The sequence below is a fragment of the Vicugna pacos genome, chromosome 28 (assembly GCF_048564905.1).
Source record: "Vicugna pacos chromosome 28, VicPac4, whole genome shotgun sequence".
Taxonomy (NCBI): domain Eukaryota; kingdom Metazoa; phylum Chordata; class Mammalia; order Artiodactyla; family Camelidae; genus Vicugna; species Vicugna pacos.
In genome coordinates this window covers 322,414-341,270 of record NC_133014.1, presented here as the reverse complement: position 1 = coordinate 341,270, position 18,857 = coordinate 322,414, and the positions used below count along the sequence as shown (strand labels likewise).

The 18,857-nt window shown below is 61.9% G+C and overlaps 2 protein-coding genes and 1 long non-coding RNA gene across 3 annotated transcripts in view; 2 read left to right on the top strand and 1 right to left on the bottom strand.

The window, feature by feature from the left end:
• Positions 1-18,857, top strand: part of LOC116277736 (ankyrin repeat domain-containing protein 26-like) — a 533,747-nt gene that overhangs the window by 383,761 nt on the left and 131,129 nt on the right.
• The window catches only part of LOC140690089 (uncharacterized), a 380,224-nt gene that overhangs the window by 283,304 nt on the left and 78,063 nt on the right, over positions 1-18,857 (top strand). The window lies entirely within an intron of this gene.
• On the bottom strand, positions 1,314-18,733 carry LOC140690100 (uncharacterized). Its single transcript, XR_012065278.1, has 3 exons — positions 18,610-18,733; positions 8,356-8,482; positions 1,314-1,547 (listed from the first exon to the last, which is right to left on the bottom strand). It is a non-coding gene; the product is annotated as an uncharacterized lncRNA (long non-coding RNA).

The window sequence follows — 18,857 nt, the reverse complement described above, 5'->3', positions numbered from 1 at the left end:
CTGCACAATGTTGGGCCTAAACACACCTGGGCCTGTATACTCCTGGACCTGCACACTCCTGTGACTGATCCCTCCTGTGTCTGCACACTCCTGGGCCTGCACACTGCTGGGCCTGCCCTCTCCTGGGCTCGCACAATCCCTCGTGTGCACACTCAAGGGCCTGCACACTCCAGGGCCTGTACGCATCTATCCTTACACACTCCTTGCCTGCAAACTCCTGGGCCTCCTCCCTCCTGTACCTACACACTCCTGGGCCTGCACCACCCAGGGCCTGCAGACTCCTGGGACTGCACACACCAGGGCATGCACTCTCCTGGACCTGTGCACACCTGGGCCTGCACGAACATTGGCCTGTACACTCCTGGGCTTCCACACTCCTGTACCTGCTCCCTCCTGTGACTACATACTCCTCGGCCTACAAACTCCTGGTCCTGAACACTCCTGGGCCTGAACACTATTGGCACTGCACACTCTTGGGACAGCACACTTCTGGCCCTGCACACTCCTGCGCCTTCCAATTCCTGGGCCTGCCCCCAATTCGGCCGGCCCTATCCTGCACCTGCACACTCTGGGCCTGCACACTACTGGGACTGCTCCCACTTGTGCCTGCACACACCTGGGTCTGCACACTCCTCGGTCTGCTGCCTCCTGTGCCTGCACACTCCTGGGCATGCACACGCCTGGGCCTGCCCTCTGCTTGGTGGGCACGGTCCTGAGACTCCCCATTCCTGCGCCTGAACACCCTTGGACCTGCCCTTTCTTGGGCCTGCACACTCTGGGGCCTGACGTCCCCTGGTTCTGCACACTACAGGGACTGCACACTCCTGGGCCTGCACACTGCTGGGTCTGCACAGCCCTGGGCCTGCACACTCCTGTCTCTGCACACTCCGGTGTCTGCACACTCCTGGGCCTGAACACTCCTGGACCTGCCCTGGACTGGGCCTGCACCCTCCTTTGCCTGCACCCTCCTTTGCCTGCACACTCCTGGGTCTGCACACTACTGGGGCTGCTCCCACATGTGCCTGCACACTCCTGGGGGTGCACACTGCTTGGTCTGCACAGTCCTGGGCCTGCACATTCCAGGGATTGTCCTCTCCAGGGCCTGCACACTCCTGGGCCTGCACCCTCCTTGTCCTGCACACTCCTCTGTCTGCACACAGCTGGGCCTGCAAACTTCAGGGCCTGCACTCTACTTGGCCTGCACACTACTGGGCCTGCTCCCTCCTATGCCTGCACACTCCTGGGCATGCACACTCCTGGGCCTGCACACTCCTGGGCCTGCCCTGTCCCTGGCACCAGCCTCCTTCACCCCAACGGTGCCACTCACACGGCTGCGGCGTCTAGCCAGGAGCCCCCAACCGAAACCCCTCCCGAGGGACCCCCTTGCCGGCCCCCAGGGAAGCAGCGGGGCTCCTCTTACCTGCGAGGCGGAGACGTAGTCCAGCTGCAGCCTGACGTCCAGCTGCCGGGCGTGCAGGGCCAGCGTGCATGAGGGCAGCAGGATGGCCGTGATCGGCTGGAAGCTGCCCCCGGAGCCTCTACCGCCCCTTGGGGAAGAGGAGGAGGAAAATCCACGTCAGTGCCAAGAACACAGGACCCGTCCACAGAGGGCCCCTCAGGTGTGACAACCCCAGAGGCGCCCGCAGCCGACCTGGGCTGAGAGCCACTTTTCTCGCGGAAGCTCAAGGACCTATGCTGAGCCTCCCTCTCCCTCCCTAAAGAGGGAAAACCCAGAGGCTTTCTAACTTTGCACTCACTGTCCATGTATCAGCCATGTCTAGTTTACCTCCCCAGCAGGGCAGAACCCCTCCCTGCCTTCCCCACCCTCTGCAGGCGGCTCTCGGGGGCCGGAGGGGCACCCTTCCTCCCTGAGGCCAGCCCTGCTGGGGCAGCAGTTGTAATAGAAAAGACCAAATCTGACTGCCTATTAGATCTGTTCTTTTTCCTTTAACCCTCTGCTGTTTTCCAGGCTGTCTTACCAGCTCTGCCCCTTTTGTAAAACAATGTTGCCTTCAGCCTGAAATTGACAGCAGAGCCTGTTCTCAAGGCTCTCAGCCTTCAGGATAAGAGCTCTTTTCCTCTCCTATACACACAACAAGCTGCAGAACAGAAAGTAACATTTGTTTTGTTAGAGGTTTTACAGGGGCCCCATGAGCTGACCCACAACTGCAAAAACAAAGAATTCCTGCACCAAGGACTTTGCACCAACCACCCACAACCCCTCTCCTTTCGAGTGTAAAAGGAGCCTGAAGTCTCACTCGGAGAAGGTGGCTCTCCAGGACATTAGCCTGCCATCTTCTCGGTCAGCTGCCTTTCCAAATAAACTCACTATTCTTTACCCCGACACCGCGTCTCCCGATTTCTTGGCCTGTCGTGCGACTTGCGGAATGAGTGTGGACTTGGAAACACAGGGAAGGAAAGCCAAGTCAGGACTCTCACCCTCTGCCTCTGCTCAGAATACCACCAAGGGGTTGCTGGGACAGTGGACGGAAAACTGAGGCTGCAACACGACCATGAGCACTGGGCCTGGGTGGGAGAGATGGCGGGCGCTGTCCGAAGCGCACCCGGCCTCCTTCCGAGTCACATCACACCCACGTCCCCAGACCCAGGGAGGCCTGGAGCCCCACACAGCAGAGCGCCTCCAAACCTGCAGATGCCCAGTGACCGGTCCACTGTGCACCCTCTGGCGCCCTCCTCCCCGCTCCTCCTCCTTCTGCCCCGCTGGCTCAGCCCTGGTCCCACCACATCCTCACCCAGGGCCAGCACTGCTGCAGGAACACCCTCGGCAGGCCGCCCAGCCTCACGCCCTCAGGTCCGCACACCTGGTTGGTGCAGCTCTGCCCCTTTCCAGCCCTCACCACCGACTCTCCAACCGCCTGCTCTCCCGGCCTCCGCCCTCAGTCCTAGAGAGCGCCTCCTCTGGTCACAGCATCCTGCCCTCTAGGGTCGACAGGGCCTGCACATTCCTGGGCCTGCACACAACTGGGCCTGCACACTCTTGGACCTGCGCACTCCTGGACCTACGCACACCGGGGCCTGCAGGAACCTGGGCCTGTACACTCCCGGGCCGGTTCCGTATTGAATCTGCACACTTCTGGGCCTGCACGCCCCTGGACCTGCGCACACCTGGGCCTGCACGAACGTTGGCCTGTACACTCCTGTATCTGCTCACTCCTGTGACTGCATACTCCTGGGCCTGCAAACTCCTGGGCCTGTACACCCCTGGGCCGGCCCTGGCCTGAGCCTGAACCCCCCTGGGCCTGCACACTCCTCTGTCTGCACACTACTGGGCCTTCCCTCTCTTGGGCCTGCCCCCAATTCGGCCGGCACTCTCCTGGACCTGCACACTCCTGGGCCTGACCTATCCTAGGCCTGCACAGTCCTGGATCTGCACACTTCTGGGCCTGCTCCCTCCTGTGCCATCACACTTCTGGGACTGCACACTTGTGCGCCTGCACACTCCTGGGCCTGCACACTCCTGGGTCTGCACACTCCTTGGCCTGTTCCATATTGTGACTGCGCACTACTGGGCCTGCACGCTCCTGGACCTGCGCACACCGGGGCCTGCACGAACCTGGGCCTGTACACTCCTGGGCCTGCACACTCCTGTACCTGCTCACTCCTGTGACTGCATTCTCCTGGGCCTGCACACTCCTGGACCTGTACACTCCTGGGCCTTCCCTGGCCTATGCCTTCACTGGCCTAGGCTTGCACACTACTGGGCCTGCACACTGCTCGAACTGCACTTTCATGGGACTGCACACAACAGGACCTGCACAATCTTCGGCATTAACACACCTGGGCCTGTATACTTCTGATTCTGTACAATCCAGGGCCTACACAATCCTGGACCTACGCACACCTGTGACTGCATGAACCTTGGCTTGTACACTCCCAGGCCTTCTCCCACATATGCCTGTACACTCCTAGGCTTGTTCCCATCTGTGCCAGCACATTCCTGGGGCTGCACATGGCTTGGCCTGCACAGCCCTTGGCCTGTACAATCCTGGGCCTACACACTCCTGTCTGTGCACACGCCAGTGTCTGCACACACCTGGGTCTGCAACTCCTGGGCCTGCAAACACCGGGGCCTGCCCTCTCCTGGGCCTGCACACACCTGGGCCTGCACAGGCCTGGGCCTGCACTCTACTTGGCCTGCACACTGTTGGGCCTTCTCCCTCCTGTGACTGCATATTCCTAGGCAAGCACAGTCTTGGGCCTACACACCCCTGGCCCTGCCCTATCCCAGGCCAGCCCACACCTCGGCCGACCCTCTCATGAACCTGCACACTCCTGGGGCTGCACACTCCAGGGCCTGCTCGCATCTGTCCCTACACACTCCTTGGCCTAAAAACTCCTGGGCCTGCTCCCTCCTGCACCTACATATCCCTGGGCCTGCACACTCCAGGGCCGGTGCTCTTCTGGGCCTGCACCCTCCTAGGACTACACTCACCTGGGCCTAAACACTCCTGGACCTGCCCACACCTGGGCCTGCATGAACCTGGGCTTGTACACTCCTGGGCCTGATCCCACCAATGCCTGTACACTCCTCGGCATGTTCCGATCTGTGCCGGCACAATCCTGGGGCTGCACACGGCTTGGCCTGCACAGCCCTGATCCTGTACAATCCTGGGCCTGCACACCCCTGTCTCTGCACAAGCTGGTGTCTGCACACTCCTGGGCCTGCACACTCCTCGGACTGCACAATCCATGGCCTGCCCTCTCCTGGGCCTGCACAATCCTGGGACAGCACACACCTGGGCCTGCACACTCCTGGACGTGCACAAACCTGGGTCTTCACGAATTGGGCCTGTACACTCCTGGGCCTGCAACTCCTGTACCTGTTCCCTCCTGTGACTACATACTCCTGGGTCTGAAATCTCCTGGTCCTGCACACTCCTGGGTCTGAACACTACTGGCCCTGCACACTCTTGGGCCTGCACACTTCTGGCCCTGCACACTCCTGGGCCTGCCTTCTCCTGGGCCCACACAATCCCTCATCAGCACACTCCTGGGCCTGCACACTCCTGCGCCTTCCCTCTCTTGGGCCTGCCCCCAATTCGGCCGGCCCTCTCCTACCCCTGCACACCCTTGGGTCTGCACACTACTGGGCCTACTCTTACGTGGGCCTGCACACTCCTGGGCCTGCACACTCCTGATTCTCTACAATCCAGGGCCTGAACACTGCTGGGCCTCACAGCCCTGGGCCTGCACACTCCTGGGCCTGCACACTCCAGTGTCTGTACCCTCCTGGGCCTGCACACGGCTGGGCCTGCCCTGTCCTGGGCCCGCACAATCCCTTCTGTGCACACTCCTGGGCCTGCACACTCCTGTACCTGCACAACCCTGTACCTGCTCCCTACTGTGATTACATACTCCTGGGCCTGAAATCTCCTGGTCCTGCACACTCCTGGGCCTGAACACTACTGGCCCTGCACACTCTTGGGCCTGCACACTTCTGGCCCTGCACACTCCAGGGCCTGCCTTCTCCTGGGACCACACAATCCCTCGTCAGCACACTCCTGGGCCTGCACACTCCTGCGCCTTCCCTCTCCTGGGCCTGCCCCCAATTCGGCCGGCCCTCTCCTACCCCTGCACACCCTTGGGCCTGCACACTACTCGGCCTGCTCCTACGTGGGCCTGCACACTCCTGGGCCTGCACACTCCTGATTCTCTACAATCCAGGGCCTGAACACTGCTGGGCCTCACAGCCCTGGGCCTGCACACTCCTGGGCCTGCACACTCCAGTGTCTGTACCCTCCTGGGCCTGCACACGGCTGGGCCTGCCCTGTCCTGGGCCCGCACAATCCCTTGTGTGCACACTCCTGGGCCTGCACACTCCTGTACCTGCACAACCCTGTACCTGCTCCCTCCTGTGACTACATACTCCTGGGCCTGAAATCTCCTGGTCCTGCACACTCCTGGGCCTGAACACTACTGGCCTTGCATACTCTTGGGCCTGCACACTTCTGGCCCTGCACACTCCTGGGCCTGCCTTCTCCTGGGCCCACACAATCCCTCGTCTGCACACACCTGGGCCTGGACACTCCTGCGCCTTCCCTCTGCTGGGCCTGCCCCCAATTCGGCCGGCACTCTCCTGGACCTGCACACTCCTGGGCCTGACCTATCCTAGGCCTGCACAGTCCTGGATCTGCACACTTCTGGGCCTGCTCCCTCCTGTGCCATCACACTTCTGGGACTGCACACTTGTGCGCCTGCACACTCCTGGGCCTGCACACTCCTGGGCTTACACAATAATGGGTCTGCACACACCTGGGACAGCACCCTGCTGGGCCTGCACACTACTGGGTCTGCACATCCCAGAGCCTGCACACACCTGGGCCTGCACACTCCTTGGCCTGTTCCGTATTGTGACTGCACACTACTGGGCCTGCACGCTCCTGGACCTGTGCACACCGGGGACTGCACACTCCTGGACCTGTACACTCCTGGGACTTCCCTGGCCTGGGCCTTCACTGGCCTAGGCTTGCACACTACTGGGCCTGCACACTGCTCGAACTGCACACTCATGGGCCTGCACACAACAGGACCTGCACAATCTTGGGCATTAACACACCTGGGCCTGTATAGTCCTGATTCTGTACAATCCAGGGCCTGAACACTGCTGGGCCTGCACAGGCCTGGGTATGCACACCCTTTAGCCTGCACACTCCTGGGCCTGTTCCATATTGTGTCTGCACACTCCTGGGTCTGCACGCTCCTGGACCTGCGCACACCGGGGTCTGCACGAACCTGGGCCTGTACACCCCTGGGCCTGCACACTCCTGTACCTGCTCACTCCTGTGACTGCATTCTCCTGGGCCTGCACACTCCTGGACCTGTACACTCCTGGGCCTTCCCTGGCCTGGGCCTGCACCCTCCTTGGCCTGCACACTCCTCTGTCTGCACACTCCTGGGCCTGCACACTCCTGGACCTGCACAATGTTGGGCCTAAACACACCTGGGCCTGTATACTCCTGGACCTGCACACTCCTGTGACTGATCCCTCCTGTGTCTGCACACTCCTGGGCCTGCACACTGCTGGGCCTGCCCTCTCCTGGGCTCGCACAATCCCTCGTGTGCACACTCAAGGGCCTGCACACTCCAGGGCCTGTACGCATCTATCCTTACACACTCCTTGCCTGCAAACTCCTGGGCCTCCTCCCTCCTGTACCTACACACTCCTGGGCCTGCACCACCCAGGGCCTGCAGACTCCTGGGACTGCACACACCAGGGCATGCACTCTCCTGGACCTGTGCACACCTGGGCCTGCACGAACATTGGCCTGTACACTCCTGGGCTTCCACACTCCTGTACCTGCTCCCTCCTGTGACTACATACTCCTCGGCCTACAAACTCCTGGTCCTGAACACTCCTGGGCCTGAACACTATTGGCACTGCACACTCTTGGGACAGCACACTTCTGGCCCTGCACACTCCTGCGCCTTCCAATTCCTGGGCCTGCCCCCAATTCGGCCGGCCCTATCCTGCACCTGCACACTCTGGGCCTGCACACTACTGGGACTGCTCCCACTTGTGCCTGCACACACCTGGGTCTGCACACTCCTCGGTCTGCTGCCTCCTGTGCCTGCACACTCCTGGGCATGCACACGCCTGGGCCTGCCCTCTGCTTGGTGGGCACGGTCCTGAGACTCCCCATTCCTGCGCCTGAATACCCTTGGACCTGCCCTTTCTTGGGCCTGCACACTCTGGGGCCTGACGTCCCCTGGTTCTGCACACTACAGGGACTGCACACTCCTGGGCCTGCACACTGCTGGGTCTGCACAGCCCTGGGCCTGCACACTCCTGTCTCTGCACACTCCGGTGTCTGCACACTCCTGGGCCTGAACACTCCTGGACCTGCCCTGGACTGGGCCTGCACCCTCCTTTGCCTGCACCCTCCTTTGCCTGCACACTCCTGGGTCTGCACACTACTGGGGCTGCTCCCACATGTGCCTGCACACTCCTGGGGGTGCACACTGCTTGGTCTGCACAGTTCTGGGCCTGCACATTCCAGGGATTGTCCTCTCCAGGGCCTGCACACTCCTGGGCCTGCACCCTCCTTGTCCTGCACACTCCTCTGTCTGCACACAGCTGGGCCTGCAAACTTCAGGGCCTGCACTCTACTTGGCCTGCACACTACTGGGCCTGCTCCCTCCTATGCCTGCACACTCCTGGGCATGCACACTCCTGGGCCTGCACACTCCTGGGCCTGCCCTGTCCCTGGCACCAGCCTCCTTCACCCCAACGGTGCCACTCACACGGCTGCGGCGTCTAGCCAGGAGCCCCCAACCGAAACCCCTCCCGAGGGACCCCCTTGCCGGCCCCCAGGGAAGCAGCGGGGCTCCTCTTACCTGCGAGGCGGAGACGTAGTCCAGCTGCAGCCTGACGTCCAGCTGCCGGGCGTGCAGGGCCAGCGTGCATGAGGGCAGCAGGATGGCCGTGATCGGCTGGAAGCTGCCCCCGGAGCCTCTACCGCCCCTTGGGGAAGAGGAGGAGGAAAATCCACGTCAGTGCCAAGAACACAGGACCCGTCCACAGAGGGCCCCTCAGGTGTGACAACCCCAGAGGCGCCCGCAGCCGACCTGGGCTGAGAGCCACTTTTCTCGCGGAAGCTCAAGGACCTATGCTGAGCCTCCCTCTCCCTCCCTAAAGAGGGAAAACCCAGAGGCTTTCTAACTTTGCACTCACTGTCCATGTATCAGCCATGTCTAGTTTACCTCCCCAGCAGGGCAGAACCCCTCCCTGCCTTCCCCACCCTCTGCAGGCGGCTCTCGGGGGCCGGAGGGGCACCCTTCCTCCCTGAGGCCAGCCCTGCTGGGGCAGCAGTTGTAATAGAAAAGACCAAATCTGACTGCCTATTAGATCTGTTCTTTTTCCTTTAACCCTCTGCTGTTTTCCAGGCTGTCTTACCAGCTCTGCCCCTTTTGTAAAACAATGTTGCCTTCAGCCTGAAATTGACAGCAGAGCCTGTTCTCAAGGCTCTCAGCCTTCAGGATAAGAGCTCTTTTCCTCTCCTATACACACAACAAGCTGCAGAACAGAAAGTAACATTTGTTTTGTTAGAGGTTTTACAGGGGCCCCATGAGCTGACCCACAACTGCAAAAACAAAGAATTCCTGCACCAAGGACTTTGCACCAACCACCCACAACCCCTCTCCTTTCGAGTGTAAAAGGAGCCTGAAGTCTCACTCGGAGAAGGTGGCTCTCCAGGACATTAGCCTGCCATCTTCTCGGTCAGCTGCCTTTCCAAATAAACTCACTATTCTTTACCCCGACACCGCGTCTCCCGATTTCTTGGCCTGTCGTGCGACTTGCGGAATGAGTGTGGACTTGGAAACACAGGGAAGGAAAGCCAAGTCAGGACTCTCACCCTCTGCCTCTGCTCAGAATACCACCAAGGGGTTGCTGGGACAGTGGACGGAAAACTGAGGCTGCAACACGACCATGAGCACTGGGCCTGGGTGGGAGAGATGGCGGGCGCTGTCCGAAGCGCACCCGGCCTCCTTCCGAGTCACATCACACCCACGTCCCCAGACCCAGGGAGGCCTGGAGCCCCACACAGCAGAGCGCCTCCAAACCTGCAGATGCCCAGTGACCGGTCCACTGTGCACCCTCTGGCGCCCTCCTCCCCGCTCCTCCTCCTTCTGCCCCGCTGGCTCAGCCCTGGTCCCACCACATCCTCACCCAGGGCCAGCACTGCTGCAGGAACACCCTCGGCAGGCCGCCCAGCCTCACGCCCTCAGGTCCGCACACCTGGTTGGTGCAGCTCTGCCCCTTTCCAGCCCTCACCACCGACTCTCCAACCGCCTGCTCTCCCGGCCTCCGCCCTCAGTCCTAGAGAGCGCCTCCTCTGGTCACAGCATCCTGCCCTCTAGGGTCGACAGGGCCTGCACATTCCTGGGCCTGCACACAACTGGGCCTGCACACTCTTGGACCTGCGCACTCCTGGACCTACGCACACCGGGGCCTGCAGGAACCTGGGCCTGTACACCCCCGGGCCGGTTCCGTATTGAATCTGCACACTTCTGGGCCTGCACGCCCCTGGACCTGCGCACACCTGGGCCTGCACGAACGTTGGCCTGTACACTCCTGTATCTGCTCACTCCTGTGACTGCATACTCCTGGGCCTGCAAACTCCTGGGCCTGTACACCCCTGGGCCGGCCCTGGCCTGAGCCTGAACCCCCCTGGGCCTGCACACTCCTCTGTCTGCACACTACTGGGCCTTCCCTCTCTTGGGCCTGCCCCCAATTCGGCCGGCACTCTCCTGGACCTGCACACTCCTGGGCCTGACCTATCCTAGGCCTGCACAGTCCTGGATCTGCACACTTCTGGGCCTGCTCCCTCCTGTGCCATCACACTTCTGGGACTGCACACTTGTGCGCCTGCACACTCCTGGGCCTGCACACTCCTGGGTCTGCACACTCCTTGGCCTGTTCCATATTGTGACTGCGCACTACTGGGCCTGCACGCTCCTGGACCTGCGCACACCGGGGCCTGCACGAACCTGGGCCTGTACACTCCTGGGCCTGCACACTCCTGTACCTGCTCACTCCTGTGACTGCATTCTCCTGGGCCTGCACACTCCTGGACCTGTACACTCCTGGGCCTTCCCTGGCCTATGCCTTCACTGGCCTAGGCTTGCACACTACTGGGCCTGCACACTGCTCGAACTGCACTTTCATGGGACTGCACACAACAGGACCTGCACAATCTTCGGCATTAACACACCTGGGCCTGTATACTTCTGATTCTGTACAATCCAGGGCCTACACAATCCTGGACCTACGCACACCTGTGACTGCATGAACCTTGGCTTGTACACTCCCAGGCCTTCTCCCACATATGCCTGTACACTCCTAGGCTTGTTCCCATCTGTGCCAGCACATTCCTGGGGCTGCACATGGCTTGGCCTGCACAGCCCTTGGCCTGTACAATCCTGGGCCTACACACTCCTGTCTGTGCACACGCCAGTGTCTGCACACACCTGGGTCTGCAACTCCTGGGCCTGCAAACACCGGGGCCTGCCCTCTCCTGGGCCTGCACACACCTGGGCCTGCACAGGCCTGGGCCTGCACTCTACTTGGCCTGCACACTGTTGGGCCTTCTCCCTCCTGTGACTGCATATTCCTAGGCAAGCACAGTCTTGGGCCTACACACCCCTGGCCCTGCCCTATCCCAGGCCAGCCCACACCTCGGCCGACCCTCTCATGAACCTGCACACTCCTGGGGCTGCACACTCCAGGGCCTGCTCGCATCTGTCCCTACACACTCCTTGGCCTAAAAACTCCTGGGCCTGCTCCCTCCTGCACCTACATATCCCTGGGCCTGCACACTCCAGGGCCGGTGCTCTTCTGGGCCTGCACCCTCCTAGGACTACACTCACCTGGGCCTAAACACTCCTGGACCTGCCCACACCTGGGCCTGCATGAACCTGGGCTTGTACACTCCTGGGCCTGATCCCACCAATGCCTGTACACTCCTCGGCATGTTCCGATCTGTGCCGGCACAATCCTGGGGCTGCACACGGCTTGGCCTGCACAGCCCTGATCCTGTACAATCCTGGGCCTGCACACCCCTGTCTCTGCACAAGCTGGTGTCTGCACACTCCTGGGCCTGCACACTCCTCGGACTGCACAATCCATGGCCTGCCCTCTCCTGGGCCTGCACAATCCTGGGACAGCACACACCTGGGCCTGCACACTCCTGGACGTGCACAAACCTGGGTCTTCACGAATTGGGCCTGTACACTCCTGGGCCTGCAACTCCTGTACCTGTTCCCTCCTGTGACTACATACTCCTGGGTCTGAAATCTCCTGGTCCTGCACACTCCTGGGTCTGAACACTACTGGCCCTGCACACTCTTGGGCCTGCACACTTCTGGCCCTGCACACTCCTGGGCCTGCCTTCTCCTGGGCCCACACAATCCCTCGTCAGCACACTCCTGGGCCTGCACACTCCTGCGCCTTCCCTCTCTTGGGCCTGCCCCCAATTCGGCCGGCCCTCTCCTACCCCTGCACACCCTTGGGTCTGCACACTACTGGGCCTACTCTTACGTGGGCCTGCACACTCCTGGGCCTGCACACTCCTGATTCTCTACAATCCAGGGCCTGAACACTGCTGGGCCTCACAGCCCTGGGCCTGCACACTCCTGGGCCTGCACACTCCAGTGTCTGTACCCTCCTGGGCCTGCACACGGCTGGGCCTGCCCTGTCCTGGGCCCGCACAATCCCTTCTGTGCACACTCCTGGGCCTGCACACTCCTGTACCTGCACAACCCTGTACCTGCTCCCTACTGTGATTACATACTCCTGGGCCTGAAATCTCCTGGTCCTGCACACTCCTGGGCCTGAACACTACTGGCCCTGCACACTCTTGGGCCTGCACACTTCTGGCCCTGCACACTCCAGGGCCTGCCTTCTCCTGGGACCACACAATCCCTCGTCAGCACACTCCTGGGCCTGCACACTCCTGCGCCTTCCCTCTCCTGGGCCTGCCCCCAATTCGGCCGGCCCTCTCCTACCCCTGCACACCCTTGGGCCTGCACACTACTGGGCCTGCTCCTACGTGGGCCTGCACACTCCTGGGCCTGCACACTCCTGATTCTCTACAATCCAGGGCCTGAACACTGCTGGGCCTCACAGCCCTGGGCCTGCACACTCCTGGGCCTGCACACTCCAGTGTCTGTACCCTCCTGGGCCTGCACACGGCTGGGCCTGCCCTGTCCTGGGCCCGCACAATCCCTTGTGTGCACACTCCTGGGCCTGCACACTCCTGTACCTGCACAACCCTGTACCTGCTCCCTCCTGTGACTACATACTCCTGGGCCTGAAATCTCCTGGTCCTGCACACTCCTGGGCCTGAACACTACTGGCCTTGCATACTCTTGGGCCTGCACACTTCTGGCCCTGCACACTCCTGGGCCTGCCTTCTCCTGGGCCCACACAATCCCTCGTCTGCACACACCTGGGCCTGGACACCCCTGCGCCTTCCCTCTGCTGGGCCTGCCCCCAATTCGGCCAGCACTCTCCTGGACCTGCACACTCCTGGGCCTGACCTATCCTAGGCCTGCACAGTCCTGGATCTGCACACTTCTGGGCCTGCTCCCTCCTGTGCCATCACACTTCTGGGACTGCACACTTGTGCGCCTGCACACTCCTGGGCCTGCACACTCCTGGGCTTACACAATAATGGGTCTGCACACACCTGGGACAGCACCCTGCTGGGCCTGCACACTACTGGGTCTGCACATCCCAGAGCCTGCACACACCTGGGCCTGCACACTCCTTGGCCTGTTCCGTATTGTGACTGCACACTACTGGGCCTGCACGCTCCTGGACCTGTGCACACCGGGGACTGCACACTCCTGGACCTGTACACTCCTGGGACTTCCCTGGCCTGGGCCTTCACTGGCCTAGGCTTGCACACTACTGGGCCTGCACACTGCTCGAACTGCACACTCATGGGCCTGCACACAACAGGACCTGCACAATCTTGGGCATTAACACACCTGGGCCTGTATAGTCCTGATTCTGTACAATCCAGGGCCTGAACACTGCTGGGCCTCACAGCCCTGGGCATGCATACTCCTGGGCCTGAACACTCCAGGGTCTGTACCCTCCTGGGCCTGCCCTGGCCCGGGCCTGCACCCTCCTTGGCCTGCACACTCCTCTGTCTGCACACTCCTGGGCCTGCACACTCCTGGACCTGCACAATGTTGGGCCTAAACACACCTGGGCCTGTATACTCCTGGACCTGCACACTCCTGTGACTGATCCCTCCTGTGTCTGCACACTCCTGGGCCTGCACACTGCTGGGCCTGCCCTCTCCTGGGCTCGCACAATCCCTCGTGTGCACACTCAAGGGCCTGCACACTCCAGGGCCTGTACGCATCTATCCTTACACACTCCTTGCCTGCAAACTCCTGGGCCTCCTCCCTCCTGTACCTACACACTCCTGGGCCTGCACCACCCAGGGCCTGCAGACTCCTGGGACTGCACACACCAGGGCATGCACTCTCCTGGACCTGTGCACACCTGGGCCTGCACGAACATTGGCCTGTACACTCCTGGGCTTCCACACTCCTGTACCTGCTCCCTCCTGTGACTACATACTCCTCGGCCTACAAACTCCTGGTCCTGAACACTCCTGGGCCTGAACACTATTGGCACTGCACACTCTTGGGACAGCACACTTCTGGCCCTGCACACTCCTGCGCCTTCCAATTCCTGGGCCTGCCCCCAATTCGGCCGGCCCTATCCTGCACCTGCACACTCTGGGCCTGCACACTACTGGGACTGCTCCCACTTGTGCCTGCACACACCTGGGTCTGCACACTCCTCGGTCTGCTGCCTCCTGTGCCTGCACACTCCTGGGCATGCACACGCCTGGGCCTGCCCTCTGCTTGGTGGGCACGGTCCTGGGACTCCCCATTCCTGCGCCTGAACACCCTTGGACCTGCCCTTTCTTGGGCCTGCACACTCTGGGGCCTGACGTCCCCTGGTTCTGCACACTACAGGGACTGCACACTCCTGGGCCTGCACACTGCTGGGTCTGCACAGCCCTGGGCCTGCACACTCCTGTCTCTGCACACTCCGGTGTCTGCACACTCCTGGGCCTGAACACTCCTGGACCTGCCCTGGACTGGGCCTGCACCCTCCTTTGCCTGCACCCTCCTTTGCCTGCACACTCCTGGGTCTGCACACTACTGGGGCTGCTCCCACATGTGCCTGCACACTCCTGGGGGTGCACACTGCTTGGTCTGCACAGTCCTGGGCCTGCACATTCCAGGGATTGTCCTCTCCAGGGCCTGCACACTCCTGGGCCTGCACCCTCCTTGTCCTGCGCACTCCTCTGTCTGCACACTCCTGGGCCTGCACACTCCTGGGCCTGCAAAATGCTGGGCCTGCCCACGCCTGGGCCTGCAAATCCGGGGCCTGCACACACATGGGCCTGTACACACCTGGGCCTGCCCTGGTCTGGGCCTGCATATTCCTTTTCCTGCACACTCCTCTGTCTGCCCACTCCTGTGCCTGTACACTCCTGGACCTACACAATGTTGGGCCTGCACACAACTGGGCCTGTATACCCCTGGACCTGCACAATCCAGTGACTGATCCCTCCTGTGTCTGCACACTCCTGGGCCTGCACACACCGGGGCCTGCCCTCTCCTGGGCCTGCACACACCTGGGACTGCACAGGCCTGGGCCTGCACTCTACTTGGCCTGCACACTGTTGGGCCTTCTCCCTCCTGTGACTGCATATTCCTAGGCAAGCACAGTCTTGGGCCTACACACCCCTGGCCCTGCCCTATCCCAGGCCAGCCCACACCTCGGCCGACCCTCTCATGAACCTGCACACTCCTGGGGCTGCACACTCCAGGGCCTGCTCGCATCTGTCCCTACACACTCCTTGGCCTAAAAACTCCTGGGCCTGCTCCCTCCTGCACCTACATATCCCTGGGCCTGCACACTCCAGGGCCGGTGCTCTTCTGGGCCTGCACCCTCCTAGGACTACACTCACCTGGGCCTAAACACTCCTGGACCTGCCCACACCTGGGCCTGCATGAACCTGGGCTTGTACACTCCTGGGCCTGATCCCACCAATGCCTGTACACTCCTCGGCATGTTCCGATCTGTGCCGGCACAATCCTGGGGCTGCACACGGCTTGGCCTGCACAGCCCTGATCCTGTACAATCCTGGGCCTGCACACCCTTGTCTCTGCACAAGCTGGTGTCTGCACACTCCTGGGCCTGCACACTCCTCGGACTGCACAATCCATGGCCTGCCCTCTCCTGGGCCTGCACAATCCTGGGACAGCACACACCTGGGCCTGCACACTCCTGGACGTGCACAAACCTGGGCCTTCACGAATTGGGCCTGTACACTCCTGGGCCTGCAACTCCTGTACCTGTTCCCTCCTGTGACTACATACTCCTGGGTCTGAAATCTCCTAGTCCTGCACACTCCTGGGCTTGAACACTACTGGCCCTGCACACTCTTGGGCCTGCACACTTCTGGCCCTGCACACTCCTGGGCCTGCCTTCTCCTGGGCCCGCACAATCCCTCGTGTGCACACTCCTTGGCCTGCACACTCCTGGGCCTTCCCCCTAATGGGCCTGCCCCCAATTCGCCCGGCCCTCTCCTGGACCTGCACACTCTTGGGCCTGCATACTACTGGTCCTGCTCCCACTTGTGCCTGCACAATCATGGGCCTACACACTCCAGGGCCTGCCCTCTACTGGGCCCGCATACTCCTGGGACAGCAGACACCTGGGCCTACAGAATCCTGGACCTACGCACAGCTGGGCCTGCATCAACCTTGGCTTGTACGCTCCTGGGTCTTCTCCCACATATGCCTATTCACTCCTAGGCTTGTTCCCATCTGTGCCGGCACATTCCTGGGGCTCCAAATGGCTTGGCCTGCACAGCCCTTGGCCTGTACAATCCTGGGCCTACACACTCCTGTCTCTGCACACTGCGGTGTCTGCACACACCTGGGCCTGCAACTCCTGGGCCTGCACACACCGGGGCCTGCCCTCTCTGGGCCTGCACACACCTGGGACTGCACACGCCCGGGCATGTACACTCCTGGACCTGCACACAACTGGGCCTGTACACTCCTGGACCTGCCCTGGTCTGGGCCTGCACCCTCCTTGGGCTGCACACTCCTCTGTCTGCACACTCCTGGGCCTGAACACTTCTGGCCCTGCACACTGTTGGGCCTATCTTCTCCTGGGCCCGCACAATCCCTCGTGTGCACACTCCTTGGCCTGCACACTCCTGGGCCTTCCTCCTAAATGGCCTGCCCCCAATTCTGCCGGCCCTCTCCTGGACCTGAACACTCTTGGGCCTGCACACTACTGGTCCTGCTCCCACTTGTGCCTGCACAATCCTGGGCCTACACACTCCAGGGCCTGTACATTCCTGCACCTGTTCCCTCCTTTACCTGCACACTGCTGTGCCGACACTCTCCCAGGCCTGTACACTCCTGGGCCTGTCCTGGCCTGAGCCTGCACCCCCCTGGGCCTGCACACTCCTCTCTGTCTGCACACTACTGGGCCTTCCCTCTCTTGGGGCTGCCCCCAATTCGGCCGGCCCTCTCCTCGACCTGCACACTCCTGGCCTGCACACTCCAGGGCCTGCGCTCTCCTAGGCCTGCACACTCCTGGGTCTGCACCCACCTGGGCTTGCACACTCTTCTCTCTGCACACTCCTGGGCCTAAACAATCCTGGGCCTGCACACTCCTGGGCCTGCACAGCCCACAGCCTGCACACACCTGGGCCTGTACACTCCTGGGCCAGTACATTCTTCTGCCTGATCCCTCCCGTGTCTGCACACTCCTGGGTTGCACACACCTGGGCCTGCAGACTCCTGGACCTGCGCAAACCTGGGCCTTCACGAATTGGGCCTGTACACTCCTGGGCCTGCAACTCCTGTACCTGCTCCCTCCTGTGACTACATACTCCTGGGCCTGAAATCTCCTGGTCCTGCACACTCCTGGGTCTGAACACTACTGGCCCTGCATACTCTTGGGCCTGCCCACTTCTGGCCCTGCACACTCCTGGGCCTGACTTCTCCTGGGCCCACACAATCCCTCGTCTGCACACTCCTGGGCCTGCACACTCCTGCACCTTCCCTCTCCTTGTCCTGCCCCCATTCGGCCGGCCCTCTCCTACCCCTGCACACTCTTGGGCCTGCACACTACTGGGCCTGCTCCTACGTGTGCCTGCACACACCTGGGCCTGCACACCAGCCCTCTGTGGGGCCCTTCCTTTGCTGAGTCTGTGCATGAGCTCCCTGTGATGCCAGCCCACAGAGGTGACAGGTGCAGTAGGTGTTTGTGGTTCTAGAGACATGATGGCTCTCCTAGGAAGCCGGGTCCAGATGATCCCCACTGCGCCGATGGGGGATTGGGGAGACCCTGAGAAGCAGGTGGCTTGTCCAGGGTGACAGCACTGCTGGCGGGGGAGCCGGGTCTGAAGCCAGCTGGGTCATCAGAGCTGTGACCCTGGCTGCATCCAGGCCTCCCCAGGGCTATAGGAGGGGCCGAGTTGGTGTCACTGGGTGGACATGGCATGGGGTGGGAAGTGAGCCATCAACAGCCCAAAAAGGCCCTTGGGGAGCTTTGTGTAAGGAGGAAGCTTGGGGAAGGGGACCCCAGGAAGTGACCTCACTTCCCTGGCAACAGAGCCCAACAGAACTTGGGACCCAGGTCACCAGGCACCCGCTGTGTAGAGAAGGACACTTCTCAACTGACTTGGCTGGTGAACTCAGCTCAGCTCAGACATGTTTTGTTGCATCCCAAGATCCCGAGGTCGCGGCCCCCGGAAAGCCCGCAGCAACGGCCTTTGCCAACAGTGCCGACAGTGGGTCGGGTCTCACCCCAGGCGCCTCTGGCCTTTTGGCCAGAGGGACCGAAAGGTAACACAGGGAGGCCCAGGGCAGGCCCGCCCAGGCCGGGCCACCACTCAGACCCCACCCGGGTGGCCCCACAGCCCCTTCCTGACTGGTGGCGGTGGGGCAGTCATGTTGGGGGGGTCCTGCCTCAAGCAAGAGCAGGCTGAGGAAGGGTCAGAGGCCTGGGGGGCCGATCACGTCACCAACCTGGGTCCAAGCGGGCTGGCTGGGATGTGGAGAACCGGGGCAGGGCCCTGCTGCCCGAGGTGGCGCCCACGCCCTAGGGTGTGTCTCTTGCCTCCCGGGTGACTGAGATGACCAAGGTCCCAGTCTGATCAGGCAGCAGACGGTCGAGTGGGGCAGAAGCAGGAGTGGTCCTGGCCAGGCAGGGCTCTGAGACCTGCGGGCCGGGCCGGCTGCCGGTCACTGTCATTGCAGAGCCAGACACCGCAGGA